This window comes from Ipomoea nil, unplaced genomic scaffold (genome assembly GCF_001879475.1).
Source record: "Ipomoea nil cultivar Tokyo-kokei standard unplaced genomic scaffold, Asagao_1.1 scaffold0261, whole genome shotgun sequence".
NCBI lineage: Eukaryota > Viridiplantae > Streptophyta > Magnoliopsida > Solanales > Convolvulaceae > Ipomoea > Ipomoea nil.
Window position 1 is genome coordinate 632789 of NW_017616689.1, and position 15289 is coordinate 648077.

Consider the following 15289-nt stretch of genomic DNA (forward strand, 5'->3'; position numbering starts at 1 on the left):
CGTAGAACCCCAATTTTATTTTGGTTAGACTAGTCGAGTCATAGACCAAGAAAGGGAAAAATAAATTCATTAGTTGAGGAAATTGATGAAGAAGATATAAAGCCTAAAATCAAGAATTTGCCTAGTGAAAATGACAAACAGAAGAGGAAGATGTATGCATATGAAAATATGTACACAAGTTATGAAGACTATCATCCGAAGAAGAAATCTCTCAAAGAAATTCAAGAAGAAATCCCTCAAGAAATCCCGAAGAAGAAAGAACGTGACTTGAAGTTTACATGAAGCTATCTTGAAGATCAAGCATCTATAGAAAGAAAGGAGTACACCAAGTGAAACAAGATGATGATTAAAAGGTTGTATGGATGAGTTGGTAGAAGCTTGAAATATTATATGCAACAAGGTCACAAGTTCAAATCTCACATCCCACATATTTTAAAGAAGCCAAGTTTAAATCCATCAGAAGTATGGGCGATGGTTTGGCCGAAGGGAAGCAGTTTGCAAAGTCAAGTCAATATGAAGTTTCTCAAAATCGGAATTGGAATGGAATTCCAATTGAAATAAGGGATGAAGTATCTCAAAATTGAAATAGGGATTCAAGTTTCAATTTGATCGGATGAGATTTGCAAAGGGCTTCAATTCTACTAATTGACAAATCAAGGAACGGAAGAGTGACAGACTCAGACGTGAAGTACAGAGGAAAATGTAAAAATACTAGTGCAATGCCATGCGCCAGGAATCAACGACGAATCAACGACTATAATGTCTTATGTTGGGGTCACAATAGACCAATGCAGAATGTTGGTGGCTTCGTTTACTTATTGCTCATTAAGTTATGTTTCTAGAAAGGTTAATTCACCTGCACATGTTTTAGCTTCTTTAGCCTTTACTCAGGACCAGTTTATGTTATGCGATTCAATCCCTCCTAACTCTATTGCAGCGTTGCTTCATTAATACAATCATTTATTGGTTGACTTTCAAAAAAAATATTAAAAGGCTGAAAATAAAAACATTTTATTGTTGAGAGTGGATTTAAATCCATAGGCCCTAACGAGAACTAAAAAACGTTGGTGTAATTGTTTGTTGAAATTAATTGTTCACATTATTTTTATTTTATTATTTTTCCTACTTACCCTCTGCATTCCATCTATGTAAACTTTAGTAATGGAATTTTCCGTTAACTGTTTATTATTCTTATGTTACTAATTGATTTTCATAAGGTAAGTCTTAGGTTCGAATCCCATCCCAATCAAAACTGACATAATTGTTAAACATATACTATGAATATGTTAGAGTGTATTAAAAAAATACAATACAAAATATAACATGAACTTTGGTCATTAATTAGAATTACGCATTGGGCATTGTTGAAACGGTACACCTATTCAACACAGATGAGAAACAATGCCTATTATCATTATCTTTTTGGGGAAGGAGGATTTGGTTCTGTTTTTTAAGGTGCACCGTGCCAAGACGCAAAAATTGCAATTGTTGGATCTCAGCGCTGTACTATGCTCACTACCCAAGGGGGTCACCCATCCCGGGATTGCCGGAAGTTAAGCACGCTTAACCATAGAGTTTTATATTACCTGGTTGCCATATCCTACTTAAAACCAATTGGTGATAGGTAGGTGGACATTAACCATTTAACCATATCTCTCCATTGTAAGCCACAGCGCTACGTCTCGAATCGAGCAGGGGCTGAACTCGGTCAACCCGGCCGATGCCCAACAATCCCCCTCCCAGCACCTGCCGCAACCTTTGATCACCAAGCCCAGTTGCGCAGCATGCTTGACTTGGTCCTTAACCTACGCGCCACCATCCCCTCCTCGGATTGGACATGGCCCGACCTATGCCCACATCCCACCTAGGACTGGACTTGGCTTTCGCCTCGCCATCGATCCTGTAACAACCCAAAATTTCATTTTATAAATCCAGTATTAAGAAATCCCAAAGTAGCTTTTTCACTCCATTAAAAATTTTTGCGAGCAATCGGTGTTTGGATAAAATAATTTTGTTCCATTCTAAAGTAAATTCGACACCGAAGAAATGAATTTCATTCGAAAATTCCAAAGTTTTCGGGTACTTTGTGTACCAAGATTTAAATCGAGAATTTTACCCGAGTGAGACCGAGAGAATTAAAAAGGGAATTTTGAACAAGTGTTCATCCATATAGCTTTTGGGAAAATTCACTTTCCACCCCAAAGTAATAAAGAAATATCATTTTTAGTCTATGGTTCATGATACATGGTGGACCACAAGACATTCAAAAATCCCTTAAAAAGTCATCTTTTAGCTTGGGGAAATTACCCCTTTTCCCCCAACCAATCATTGTGAATCATCCTAGGGTTTTGAACCCTATATAAACCCTTCATTCCATCACATTTTTCTGATCTCATTTTCATTGCCTCTTCCTCACATTTGTCTGCCAACATCCAAGGAGAAAAGCTCCAACCTAGTAAGCTTGTTCATCATCCTCTCTAGCATCATTTCTCTTCTAGTTTTCTTTAGTCTTTAAGAATATAGGCTAAGGATAGAAGGAGCGTTGGGAAGTGTAGGTGGTGAAGGAGGCTCAAGCGAGACCAAGAGGAAGAAGAGATCCAAGCAAGAAGAAGAGGTCTACAAGAGGTATAACCCCATGGATTCCTCTCTAGTTTTGGCTCTATGAAACCTAGTATTGAGTATAAATGAATAGAAATTATGAGTTTTTAATGTGTTTATGTTTGGAAGTGATCTAAGATGTGTCTGTGATTTGTTGGAATTGTTTTGGATGTGTAACACCCCGTGTTACGGCCTTCAATCCCGAATTAATTATTTAATTAATCCCGTTAATAATAATTAAAAAGGATTTAATTTGATTAGGATTCCCCTTAATTAATTAATGTGGTCCACCATGGATTGTGGACCCTTGCCTAAACTAGAGTTTTAAGCCCATTAGAAATAAAGAAGGTAAACATTTTACTAGTCAGATTCTAATTACGAATCCTAGACCTATATATCTATTAGGAATAAAGAAAGTAGGCCTTTATTATTCAGATTATGATTAGGATTCCTGATTCTATAAATAGGGGATTAGAAAGCAATTAGAAACCTTACCACCCATAGTTATATTACATGAAAATATTCCCGGGAGAATCCCCGCCACCGAGCCTAGGGAGATCAAGCGGATGGAAATCTTAGAGAAGAACCTTAATAGCCAAGGGAGGATTAATTAAGGCTAAGAGGTAACCCATGTCTCAACAAAACCTATTTTCTTTGCTATAATCTTCTTCTTTGGCTTCCTCTATATGCTTGTGTCTTGATATGATAATTGTGATGTAATCATGATGATTGATGAGATGATTTTATGTGTGATCTTGATAATCTTAATGATGATAAGAGGATCTTGATGATTGTGTGATATTCTTGATAAGTCTTGATGTTTCTTGATATTAAAGATGAACTATGATCTTGTTGATTTAAATATGATTAGAGCCCTAGGTTGAATCACGAATTTTGTATTGGGATTTTCTTGGTATATTTGGGTGGGAATTCACATGTTCGGGTGTTGATTATGTTTAGAAGTCATGATAGGATGTGTCCTATGTGATCCTTGCTTTTGATCCATTAATTGTCTTCGTGGTGTCGTTATTTGCGTTTAAAGGTGTCTAAGCATGGTTTCGGGTTCCACGAAGGATCCCGGGACGTTTATTTTAATAAAGAGTCAGTGGGGGGTAGGTGGGGGTAGGGGGACCCGCCACCTACCCGCTGCCCAAAGAGACGCCGCCGGCAGCCCCGCTGCCGGCGGGCAGGCGACTACCCGCCGGGCACTCGCTGCCCGGAAGTTTATCGCCGGCGGGCAGCCGGCGGGTGGCACTCCACCCACCGGCTACCCGCTGGTTGTTGCCCACCTGGGACTTTGGCTTCCCCGTTTGATGTTCTCCAACCCCCCGTGGTGTCCCAACGGACCCCGTTTGTCGTGCATGAGTCTAGTTTGATGTTTCGGGTACCGTTTGTAGGATAAAAGAGTCTCGTTTATTGCAAGCTAGTTGAATCGGTAACCCGTTGGCCTAGGAGGAAGATGTATGAACCCCTTAGGACTATTTTTAGTATGTGGATAATCACGCATAAGTTTATTTATACGCTTTCGCCCTTCCCAATGTGCTATTATGTGTTACCACGTGTTATGTGAGCATGATACCCCAATTTGGTTGCGATCAAATTGGTTATTCCTGAGCTGCGGTTCAGAAGTTGGCTGCGGTCAAACTGGTTACTCATGAGCTGCGGTTCATTCTCCTGGCTGCGGTCAGTGATTCACTTCTTGGGCTGCGGTCCACATGGGCCTCGTGTGCTATGGTCCACCGACTGGACGCGCCAGGCAGTGTGTAGGGCCACTAGCCTGAGGAAGGCCATAGTCCACCGAATGATTGATCAGGCGGTGTGTAGGGCTATGGTCGGCTGCGATCCACCGAGTGTATGTGCCAGCGGTGTGTAGGGTCGTAGTCCCCGAAGATCATCGCCCACTGAATGAGTCCCTCAGGCGGTGTGTAGGGCTTTGATCGGTTACGACCCACCGACTGAGCTCGTCAAGCGGTGTGTAGGGTCGCAGTCCCCAAAAGAGTATCACAGTCCACCGATTGAGCACGTCAGCGGTGTGTAGGGTTGTGATCCGCTGTTGAAACTATCGACGGTCTATACGGTTGGTTGCGATCAACCCCTTCATACTGCGGTATGAGGTAGGGTGCTGCGGGGCCGTGTTAGTACTATATGTACTAACCCTCATGTTCGGGGCATGCGATTGGTCCCGTGGCGCCACCAAAGTGTGCTTGTGTGATAAAGATGTTGATTGAATGATGATGTGAATGATTTGAAAGTGAACTGTGACCTTAGATACATATTCTTTATGATATTGTCTCTATAACTGATTATCATTGTTTAATGTGCTTATCCCTACCTGTCGAGTCTATTCCTGATTTTAAAGCTAGAGTCTCCTAAGTATATATCTTCCTGCTTCAAAATGGTTTTCATATATCTATATATATATATTTACCTATATTGCAGTTCAACACGTTGGAGTGGGTTACCAGCATCATTCGCTGAACAGATATATTTGGCTTTCAGGCACAGATGATTAGCTTCCGAGTGTGCTAGAAGAACTTGGATTAGATAGATAGTTTTCCTTTTGGCCTTCGTGCCATGATGATTTATTGAGGATATTTAGTTAGTTTAGCCTGTGCATATGAGTTTTCCAGCTCAGATGTGGCATAGCACCCCGCACTCTTATGTTTAGTAATGCTCTGTTTTGGGATTTAATGAGAACTTACCTTTATTATATAAGTTATAAAAGTTTCAAAAATCTGGGGTGTTACATGAAGTGTTTGGACAAGTTTATGCAGGTAGAAGTCTATCTGGTGCACAACACAGTGTGCACCAGATCAGAGTGGCGGCCCTAGCCGCGGCCCATCAGAAGGGCCGCCGGCTAGAGCCGTGCCACCACGGGACTAGGGCACGGCCCTTGGAGAGGGCCGTTGCCTAGTCCTGGCACTTTAACGTGGCTCATGGGGCGGACCATGAGGAATCCCGCCCCAGGTCCTTGTACTGATGAGTTTTTGTGCAGTGGCCGGGCCCTTGTGGCTCAGCTACGTATCGTTTCAGACCGAGTGTTACGAGCCCTTGTGGCTCGGCTCTTCGGGATCGTCTTGACGCACGTTTTGGCTTTGATTTCGTTGAATTTGGATTAAAAACGAGTATGCTATGAATGATTTTGTGAAGAAATGTTACAGAGTGCATATTTTGCTAAACTCTCTGTGTTTGAGAAATTGTTGACTTTGTGATCAAATAATGATTTTATTGAGTAAAGAAGCATGATCCTTTGAGAATTGGATTTATTATGAAAGCATGACTAAATTGTATTATTTGATCAATGAGAATAGAAACATGTTGCGTGAAATGTATAGAAATTGCTATTTTGCAAACTTAGCATGTTGATATATTTTTGAATACTTCATGTCAGTATATACATGAGTTAAAAGCATGTTATAGAGCATATTGACATTTCACATGATGCATATTTCGAAAATGCATAAGGGACCAACGTGAGTCTAAGAATACTTTCAAAAACCATAAGCATGGGGTATATCATTCTTTGATGCGTTGATAAATAATAGAATTGTTGCATGCATGAGATTGATGCATGAGAGATATATTTATGTATTATCTATATCGGTGAGGTTTTGGAGGATACCGTTTGGACTATGTTCCTCTCGGGAGATATTCATGGACATTGCGGTCCCAGAGTATGTAACACGACGTATTCCCACGTTACGAGGTTGGAAACTTCCCGCCGGGCTTGGAATCCTGGTTAGAGAGTGTGCACACTAATAGTTCGATACCTAATTCCAAAGAGTTTGAACCACAAGATTGGTTCCGTAGACGGTAGGAGATATTGGGTCGGAATTATGCCGTTCCCGATGGGGTAAGTCACACTTCTGTGAAACCCTAAGCCATCTACGAGTATAAGAGAAAGAAAGAGAGTCAACAGAGACTCAAGAAAGAGAGTCAACAGAGACTCAAGTATGAGAGTCAATTTAGACTCGATAGAAAAAGAGAGTCAAGAGAGACTCGAGAAAGTAACAAAGAAACCTCCATAGAAAGTACTCTATTTTATATATGAGTGTATGACTATATTATAGCACTAAATTGCATAAGAACAGGGATATTTAAACGCAATAGATTGCATATGTGTATGAGTATAATGTTGCACTAGATTGCATAAGAGTATGCTTATATTGTTGCACGAGATTGCATATGAGTAAGAATATAATGTTGCACTAGATTGCATAAGAGTATGATTATATTGTTGCACGAGATTGCACATGAGTATGATTATATTGTTGCATAAGATTTCATAAGAGTATGATTATATTGTTGCTCGAGATTGCATAAGCATATGATTATATTGTTGCACGAGATTGCATATGAGTAAGAGTATATTGTTGCACTTGATTGCATAAGAAGCATGATCATAATGCTATACATGTTTGTATACAAATAGAGCTTCGTAAAAGATTGTTATTTGAGAAGTTTAACTTGAGATGTTCCTTGAGCATGATTTCATGATGTAGTAGAAGTTCTACTTAAAAAGTTATGTGATAAAAGCGTGATAGCATGTGAACATCTATTATATGATCTTTAAACATGATCTTATCTGTGAGCATGAATTGCTTGATAAGTTAGTTGAGAAGTCCATATGTATTCTATATACGTGATTAGTCTTATCTATATAAGCATGCCAGCTGATATTATAAGGTGCAAGCATCTAGAAAGTATGTGATAATCTAGAGATACTTGAGATTAGTTTATTGATACAATGATATCAAATGTCTTCCATGTATATGCTAGTCTGCTTTACAGGGTTGAGTGCGGCTATACTTAGCTTCGTGCTAACGGGTTTTTCCTGTTTGTCTGTGTGTTGCTTGCAAAAACCCTTTCAGGTGGGCCCAGCAGTGAGAAGAGATTGAGTTAGATTAGTCTCTTAGTCTGAGTTGTCTAAACTCTAGTTCTACTTATGATGTCATTATGGATTTAGACTTATGACCCTATACTTTATGATGATGTTTGTAGACTTTTTTGGGGTGACGTATTTCCCCCTTATTATTCAGTATTTACTTTAGTACCCAGACTTAATCGTATATTATAGTTTTACCCCTTTTAGCCTGTGCAATCACCAAGAGTGAGTGGTAGTTGTGGCGGTGACACCCTCACTACTTTTATCTAGTTTTCCGCTGCTTAATTTATGTTAAAGTCTGTTTAGAGAGATAATTAAGGCTTAGAAAAGTGGGGTGTTACAGATCCGATCCCGTAGTTTTACCCCTTTTAGCCTGTGCAATCACCATGAGTGAGTGGTGGTTGTGACACCCTCACTACTTTTATCTAGTTTTCCGCTGCTTAATTTATGTTAAAGTCTGTTTAGAGAGATAATTAAGGCTTAGAAAAGTGGGATGTTACATATCCGATCCCGTAGTTTTACCCCTTTTAGCCTGTGCAATCACCAAGAGTGAGTGGTGGTTGTGGCGGTGACACCCTCACTACTTTTATCTAGTTTTCCGCTGCTTAATTTATGTTAAAGTCTGTTTAGAGAGATAATTAAGGCTTAGAAAAGTGGGGTGTTACAGATCTGATCCCGTGACCTCTGCTCTGCTTAATTTATGTTAAAGTCTGTTTAGAGAGATAATTAAGGCTTAGAAAAGTGGGGTGTTACAGATCTGACCCCGTGACCTCTGCTCTGATACCAATTGTTGAATCTCAGCGCTGCACTATGCTCACTTTCCAGGGGGTCATCCATCCCGGGATTGCCGGAAGTCAAGCACGCTTAACCACAGAGTTCTATGGTACCTAGTTGCCATATCATACTTAAAACCAATTGGTGATTGGTAGGTGGACATTAACCATTTAACCACATCTCTCCATGGTAAGCCACAGCGCCACGTCTCGAATCGAGTAGGGGCTGAACTTGGTCAACCCGGCCGAAGCCCAACAACAGTGAAGCACACCAGGGGACTAGATGAAATCAAGAATTCATTTATGGCGGCTGTGGCAACAAGAGGAAGCATGAATCACGCCAGTTAATAGGGTTTTATGTTGCAAAAATTACGCTTCGGTACTATCGAGTGAGGGTCTTTTCCTCTAAAACTGCTATTGCACTAGTTAATTATATGAAAAATTATGCATCATAGTTATGCATTATTGAAATAATTACTTTTTTAAAAAATTTGATAATCTTTGATATACGCAAGGATACCGAATGATATTTTAATAAATTATGAAACACTAATTTAAAAAAGCACATTGGGCATTAGACAATTCGCACAATGCGCGTGTGGTAACTAGTTCTTGTTAATATAGTAGATGAATGAAATTTAATTTGTCGTATATTGATTTATTATTAATGAACACCAATTTTAGGGAAAAATTATATTATAGATTACATTTTAAATTTTAAAGAATAAAGGTGCCGGAAAATTATAATATAGATTAATATTAGGGCAAAAATGTATTACATTTTTAATTTTAAAAATTACGAGTGAAAACTCTATTAATATAAGTAGTATGGGGAAAAAAGGTTTTAAAAATCATATCATTTTATTATTAAGATTGGGATTTGAACCCACACCCCCCTTTCGGACCAGAACATTAATCTAACACTTTAGAACAACTCGACCATCTCAACTCGTTGGTAGTTATTCTTATGTAGCTAAGAGCTAATAAAGTTAGGCCCTAACGGGAACTAGAAAACGTTGGTGTAATTGTTTGTTGAAATTAATTGTTCACATTATTTATATTTTATTATTTTTACTACTTACCCTCTGCATTCTGTCTATGTAAACTTTAGTAACGGAATTTTCCGTTAACTATTTATTATTCTTATGTTACTCATTGATTTTCATAAGGGAAGTCTTAAGTTCGAATCCCATCCCAATCAAAACTGGCGTAATTGTTAGACATATACTATGAATATGTTAGAATGTATTAAAAAAATACAATATAAAATATAACATGAACTTTTGTCAATTAATTAGAATTACACATTGGACATTGATGAAATGGTACACCTAATTTACAGTATATATTCAACACAGGTGAGAAATAATGCCTATTATCATTGTCTTTTTTGGGAAGGAGGATTTGGTTCTGTTTTTTAAGGTGCACCGTGCCAAGACGTTAAAATTGCAGTGAAGCACACCAGGGGAGTAGATGAAATCAAGAATTCATTTATGGCGACTGTGGCAACAAGAGGAAGCATGGATCATGCCAATTAATAGGGTTTTGTGTTGCAAAAATTATGCTTCGGTACTATCGAGTGAGGTTATTTTCCTCTAAAACTGTTATTGCACTTGTTAATTTTATGAAAAATTATGCATTAGTTATGCATTATTGAAATATTTATTTTTTTGAAAAATTTGATAATCTTACGTTGATATACGCAAGGATACCGAATGATATTTTAATAAATTATGAAACACTAATTTAAAAATACACATTGGGCATTGAATAATTCGCACAATGCGCCTGTGGTAACTAGTTCTTATTAATATAGTAGATGAATGAAATTTAATTTGTTGTATATTGATTTACTATTAATGAACACCAATTTTAGGGGAAAATTATATTATAGATTAAATTTTTAATTTTAAAAAATAAAAGTGCAGGAAAATTATAATATAGATTAATATTAGGGAAAAAATGTATTACATTTTTAAGTTTTAAAAATTACGGGTGAAAATTCTATTAATATAAGTTGTATTGGGGAAAAAAGGTAAATCATATCATATTGTAATTTTATTAAAAGGTGTTAGGAATAAATTGTAAAGTTTTGATGAGCCAAACTGTATTTTTGTGGTCCCCAATCTTATTTTGTTTGAGTCAGTTCTGGTTCACAAAGTATGGTGCACTCTTTCCATGAAACATACGTAAATATCTTGATGTTCTTATTCTGCTTGAAGAAAAGTAAGCGAGATCATAGCTTAACACATTTATGAAGCATTGAAATCATCAAAGGTTAAGATGGACGAGATGGAAAAAGAGTTGTTGAGTATACCAGATGATCTAGCTTTAGACATGAGGTATAAACGAGCCAAGCTTTTAGACATGCTATTTTAGACGGATGATGACGTCACTTTTAGACGGGTGATGATGTCACTATTAGACATGATATGTCTTTAGACGGGTTGTCTTTTGTTGGTCCCGAAAGGGTAGCGAGAAGTCTAGAGGGAGGGGGGGGGGGGGGGGTGAATAGACTTCTCTAACTTTTTAAACTATTCTTCTGCAAGCAACACTTTGGTAACTTCAACTCTAAGTAACAAGCATAAACGAGTATAACAACTTAGAGCGTGCACAGTAGAAAATGTAACGGCAAAGTGTTATGCTTTAATTGTGTAGTGCTCAAAGAGAGATTCTATACATGCATCACATTAGAAACACTTGATATAGATTAAGGATGATGTATGTAAAATTTCACTTGCATGCAAACGAGAGAACTATCAAACCCAGACAGATAAAGATACGCGATAAGTCGTAACGGGTTAGTTCACAGTTGATATAAGCATGCACGAAATATAATTGAGCAGTAAGTAAATAGAGAGAGAGATTTATAGTGGTTCAGAGGTGGTGTAATCCTCCTAGTCCACTCTTCTCCTTTCACTTCAAGGAGGAAATTCACTATTCTTCGATCACCCAGATACAATAGTGAATAAGTGTCCAGCGACACTTCTCCGAGTGCTTCGCACAAAGCTACACTACACCAAGGTTTTTCACAAGCTCCTCTTGTTACTCCGCCTTCCCGAGTACTTCGCACCAAGCTGTACTCCTACACCACGAGAACTGCGCACAAAGCTACGCTCTCATCGGGTTTTCACAAGCTCCCCTTGTTATTCTACCCTTTACAACCGAGTTCTACGCACAAAGCTACACTCCAACTGGGTTTTTCACTCTCTCTAGTTACTCTACCCCTTTTCTACACTCAGTAGAAGAATTGCAATGAAATACAAAGATTTCTTCTCTCAGAATTGAATTCTAACGTATATAGCTCAATATATCACTTGATGTTTGATTGGATAATTTTTTTCGTGTTGTTCAAGTTCTACTTGTCTTCAAGTCTGCTTGGACAATTTATAGCCAATGAAAGCTATTTGCCCGTTGATCAACTTTCGATCTTGATCGTCCATTTTGAATTTGTAGTTGATCAAATAATTTTGCCAACTTGGTCTGCAAAGTCATTTCGCCGTCTGTCAGAAGATTTGAATAATTTTGCCATTGCTCTTCTTTAATCTGACAAAGCTTTTCCTTGGAATGGGTAGCCTCCAAATTTGATTTTCTCTGGCATGACTTTTGTTGAATTATTGATCTGATGTGCCAAGTTGATCAAATAATTTATCTGCTGATTCTTGCTTGAGTATTTAAAAGATTTCCTTCGTGTATCAGCTTCTTCAACTCCTTCGACTTCCCTCGCAAAAACAGAGCTTCAAAAGAAATATTCTATTTAACAATTTTATCATCATGATGTCATAGCTCCTTTGATGATGTCATTTCATGATAGTATATCATGTCCACCTTATATCATGAACTAGTATCATGTTAGGCTAGTATCATGATCTTGATATCAAGATTAAAAATTGCTTCGGGTGGGAATCAAACCATATATCCTTTGGTTTACTTTGCAAGGCTTCTTCCAACTTGACTAATTAACCATTTGATATATCTCAAGACGAGTGAATTCCATTTTTGGTCCTACTGTTATAGGGGCGTTTCCAATTTTAGTCCACCTTAATTTTTTTTGCCACTTTATAACCACTATTATTGAATGTGTTCCACTTTTAGTCCCACCGTTAGTATTTTCATCAAGAGGTCGTGTAATCTAGGGGTATTTTGACCTTTCTTCTCATCCAAGACTATGTTTGACTAAAGAAATGAGAACATTAAACCTAAAACCTAAGAAACCTCGCCGGCCCATGTTGGAACGAACGAAACGATGTAGCTTTGGCTTCCCATTCTCGTTGTTCGAAGAGCCATCTTCGAATATTGGAGGAGGAGGACGAAGCGCCTGGATTAAAAGAGGAGAGACAAACATAAAAAGACCAAAATACCCTTTGATTATACGGCCTCTTGACGGAAATATTAACGGTGGACTAAAAGTGGAACACATTCAATAATAGTGGTTGTAAAGTGGCAAAAAAAATTAAAGTGGACTGAACTTGGAAATGCCCCTATAACAGTAGGACCAAAAATGGAATTCACTCTCTCAAGACTTAAATTCTTTTGTCTCATCACTTCACGTGGGTTTGTAGAACCATAGCACGTTATGACGTCATCATCCGATATCATATACTATCATGTTATAAAACTTATTTCTTCATGATATCACCTCCCGATATCATACTTCGTGATAGCACTTCATCATAGCTTGTCTAAACCTCTTTAGACCAAAATGCTCTCATGGCAGGGGTGCACCATACTTTGTGAACCAGAACTGACTCAAATAAAATAAAATTGGGGTCTACAAAATACATTTGGCTCATCAAAACTCATACAATATATTCCTAGCATCTTTAGACGGGTTATGGAACCCATGTAAAGTTGAAGAGAAGAGACAAAAGGAATTAATATCAAGAAATGTAATAAAGAGTTAACTAGCGAAGATGGAAGAAATTTTGCAAAGGAATTAAATGATACATGGTTCGACTCTCACTTGAAGCAATTTTGAAGCTAGATAGGATGATGTTTAGACATGCTACAAGTTAGACGGTTATGACATTACTTTTAGACAGGCTAAGGAAAAGCACTAAGTCTACTACAACAATGCACCAAGACTAAAACAATTGCCCAAGATTAATTTTTTGAACACCCGTATATTTGCGAAGGAACATGATGAAGTCGAAGAAGCTGATTCACGAAAGAGATTTTTTTTATTACTCAAGCAAGAATCAGCAGGCTAATTAATTGATCAACTTGACATATCAGATCAATAATGCAACAAAAGTCAAGCCTGAGATTATTCAAATATGGAGGCTACATAATCCAAGAAAAGCTTTTGTCAGATCAATGAAGAGCAACGACAAGATTATTCAAATCTTTAGTCAAACGGCGAATTGACTTCTACCTTAAGTTGCAGATCAGGTTGATACAATTATTTGATCAACTACAATTCAAAATAGACGATCGAGATCGAAAGTTGATCAATGGATAAATAGCTTTCATTGGCTATAAATTGTCCAAGAAGACTTGAAGACAAGCATGAATGAGCAAGCAAGCACGGCTAATCGAGAAAAGCAAGCTATATTTTTATTAGCCAGAAAAGGGGGAAACTTGAGCTTCATTAGAAACATTCAAGTCTGAGAGAGAAATATTCTTGTATTTCATTGTAAACATTTCTACTGAGTGTAGAAAGAGGGTAGAGTAACTAGAGAGAGTGAAAAACCCAATTTGAGTGTAGCTTTGTGCGTAGCACTCGTTGTAAAGGGAAGAGTAACAAGAGGAGCTTGTGAAAACCCTGTGAGAGCATAGCTTTGTGCGTAGTTCTCGTGCTGTAGGAGTACAGCTTGGTGCGAAATACTCGGGAAGACGGAGTAACAAGAGGAGCTTGTGAAAAACCTTATTGGAGTGTAGCTTTGTGTGAGGCACTCGGAGAAGTGTCGGTGGACACTAATTCACTATTGTATCTGGGTGATTGAAGAATAGTGAATTTCCTCCTTGGAGTGAAAGGAGAAGAGTGGTGTAAGAGAATTACACCATCTCCGAACCACTATAAATCTCTCTCTCTCTCTCTCTCTCTCTCTCTCTCTCTCTCTCTCTCTCTCTCTCTCTTTACTTACTGCTCATTATATTTTGTGCATGCTTTTACCAACTGCGAACTAACCCCGTTATTATCGATAGTCTATCTTTATTAGTCTGGGTTTGATAGTTCCCACGTTTGCATGCGAGTGAAATTTTGCATACATCATCTTTGATTTATGTCAAGTGTTTCTATCGTGTTGCATGTTTAAATCTCTCTTTGAGCACCGCACAATCAAGCATAACACTTTACCGTTACATATTCCGCTGTGCACACTCTAAAATTGTTTAACTTGTTTATGCTTGTTATTTAGAGTTGAAATTACCAAAGTGTTGTGTGTTTAAGAAAAGTTTGAAAAGTTAGAGAAGTCTATTCACCCCCCCCACTAGACTTCCCGCCACCCATTCGGGACCAACAAGTGGTATCAGAGCAGTTGTCTATTTGAGTCATTCTTAACTGCTAGATAGATCTCAAAACTTTAAAGTGAAGAGAGATATGGTTCTTGCTCAAAATTTGCTTTTCTCACTTGATAAATTTGATGTTTGGAAAATACGTATCCAGGTGCACTTATCTGCTTTAAATGATGAAATGTGGCAAGTCACCACTGAAGGTCCTATTTCGATCATGCAAGTTAACACCGCCACCGCACAAACTCCAAATGCTCCATGATATATTCCAAAGCCAAAATGGAGTGGACAAGTGAAGATAGAGGGCGAAATATCTTGGACAATATTGTCAAGGACATTTTGTTCAAAGCGGTCGATGACACCATATTCCCAAAGATTAGAAAGTGCACTACAGCAAAAGAAATATGGGATACTCTCATTAGCATCGGTGAAGGCGACGAACAAGAAAAAGACAACAAGCTAACCATCGCCATGAAAATATTTGAAGATTTCAGAATGCTTTCTAACGAAAGTATTTCCGATATGGAAGCTCGCTTAGTCAAAATTCTTGGTGAAATCAATGATCTTGGCAAAACCATCT